This window comes from Alosa pseudoharengus, unplaced genomic scaffold (assembly GCF_046254945.1).
Source record: "Alosa pseudoharengus isolate Yale_2024_CS ecotype anadromous, Long Island Sound unplaced genomic scaffold, YU_APseudo_1.1 YU_APseudo_1.1_scf_5, whole genome shotgun sequence".
Taxonomy (NCBI): domain Eukaryota; kingdom Metazoa; phylum Chordata; class Actinopteri; order Clupeiformes; family Clupeidae; genus Alosa; species Alosa pseudoharengus.
In genome coordinates, this window is record NW_027468837.1 from 6,813,226 (window position 1) to 6,815,874 (window position 2,649).

Here is a 2,649-nt window from a genome sequence, read left to right on the forward strand (position 1 = left end):
ATATGCCAGAAGAGGAGAAAATCACCTTTTTAAGTAAATTGTCACATGCGATAGTGTGAGGACACAGCTATTATTAACCTTACGGTAGCGTGACTTTGAAGCGGATGACTGATATGTCCAGTTTTATCAACCGAGTGAGTGTCTTTTTCTGCCCCCTAGTTAATATCTGGGACGGTCATAAGGTGTCACTATAGAATATAATTAATGTATATCGGGGGAAGTAAGGGGAGAAGAAGTTCTGCACACAGATTGTGGAGGCTATGGCCCACTTTTAAAATGTGCTACGTCAATGGAATACTTCTCCTGGTCTGTAAAATGATGGCAGGATTTTTCTAAAAGTTTGTGCTTTTGACCGTCCGTGCCCTGAAAGGCAAGTCTTTCACATTCATATTCGGTTACATCTGACAAGAACGATAGAGAGCTTACACATTGAGTAACAAGTAGCCTAATGAGTACATTTTTAGCTCTACCGTAAAACCTTATAGCGGCGTGGACAAATGGAATGACTGCTAATGTATTTAATCTTCACCTAAATAAACTCAGGGTTTAAAGGGGAACCTGGCAACTATTTCAACGTAATAAACCCGTTTAGAAATCATTTGGATGGTTAAATGACCTGTTCCAGTGAAAATGGTGACTTTTCCCGCTGCCCCTAGCGTCCACAGGCGGAAAACCAACCTTGCAACATTGAGACTACCGTCCCGGAAAGAGAAGTGAGAAACAAGAAACTCGTTTTAAATCGTGTTTCTTACCTTGTAACATCCACATTGTCTGCCGAACTTATGCTAACTGTTTTGCTAGCTTGTAAACAAATCCATGTGCTTTATCCTTACCAGAGAAGAACTAATAAGGGGAGAACCGCCACTCTCGGGAAACTTCCGGTTTCTGAACTGGTTGCAGTTCCTTTTCTGGTTCCACATGAGGGCACTCACAAATAAGTGCAGAATGAATGGAGGCCTATGGAGCTGTACCCCTCAAATCCACTTTTCTCGGGATATAATTTTTTGCCCAGAAACTCGAATGTTGCAGTCGAAATAGGGGGCAGAGAAAATACAAACCGCTGAGTATTATGTTTTTTGAGTCACTTATTTGTTCTAAAAAGCCTTTAAAATGTGTCAATGACGTCATTCATTAGCAGAAAGCTAGTGTGTTGTGGGCAACAACGACCCAACCTGTAAGAAATCGAAAGGACGTGACTACTCGTTCATTCAACTTTTGACCTATAAGGGACCGTTCGTTAATTATAAACGGGGTCCCCGGAGGGATTTTGAGCGCTTCAATCAAAAGTTGCATGACCCTCCCCTGCCTGCAAGAAAATTATCAACGACCCTCCAGCAGCCTTTTCAAAAAAGACATGACCCTCCCCGGCTAATTGACGATACCTTCCACCCACGCTATAAAGCGCTTTGAAAACACATCGACTTAAGCTGTCGTTCTAAACTCACCCTCTGCTTTCTAATCTTACACATCACACTTCACCAAGATGGTGGCCATTTCAGTAGATTTACTCACTAACATTGTTGTGGAAACACAATAAGCATGGAAACTAAATGCCCACTTCCTGCAACTGCATTAGCCTACTTGAAATAAGTAGTACTAGTAAGTATTCACATGAAATAAAACAATAAAACATTGAGACCATTCAACAAAGCACACTGGGTAATAACAAATTCAACACATGAACTTGTTGCTATGGACTCATCTCTAGGCTTCCTCAGTCATTGTAAAGTTGCCGAAGCTGAACATTATCCAAAACTCCATTTCTCAGACGAGCGTGAATTTGGGAGCTTGCTACACTCCTTCCTTCTCAAATGACTTGAAAAGGCCGTTTGCACAATTTCACAAATAATCACAGAGACCGAAAAATACCTACCATGCCAACTTTTTCCGGGTTTAGGCCTATCATTTTAACTTTTCCCCGCTGTCTTGCCGTTTTAATATTTTCCCGTAGAATATCCCATATTACTGTAATACTCTCATAACATTAGTCCTGCATTCTGTCCTGTCTCTGTGTTGTCCTGTTGTTACCCCTTGCCCTTCCAGAGAAACAGATTTATTCAAATCATCGTTTTGCTTGCTTGAATGCGAACTCAGTGATGTTAACCTACAGGCCTATTTAAGTTAACGACGTGGTTGTCGTGAGAGCACGATTCATTGGCGCTTGCAGTGCTCGGCCGTAGGCTATGTCTACGTGCGCACCTGCTAGGCTAAGAGGCAAAGAAATCCCCCTATATTCACTCCAAGTTGGTCTACCATAACTTACCAACTCTACACTGTAGACCATAAACTGGCTATTTATATGACCAATGTATTTGTTAAACTTTATGAAGCAGAATTACGCACTGCTACTTGGAACGTAACACATTTTTGTTGGCAGGAGAGAGAATGACAGCGATTAACAAATTGCACTTGTTGCTGGTTACCAATAAATAGGGCCTACTATATATTTTTTGCAAACAACAGAAACAGAAAGGATGGAGACAGCAAAGCTAGAGATGGGCAGGAACAAGGTCAATTGGTAGAAATGATTGTCAAAACGTTAGGAGCTGGATGTGTGGATGAATGAAGCACAAGTATGCTTTATAAGCATGCACACTGTTTAAAGTTAGGCTAGGCTACACGGTAAACTACAAGTAAACCAAAGTTAAA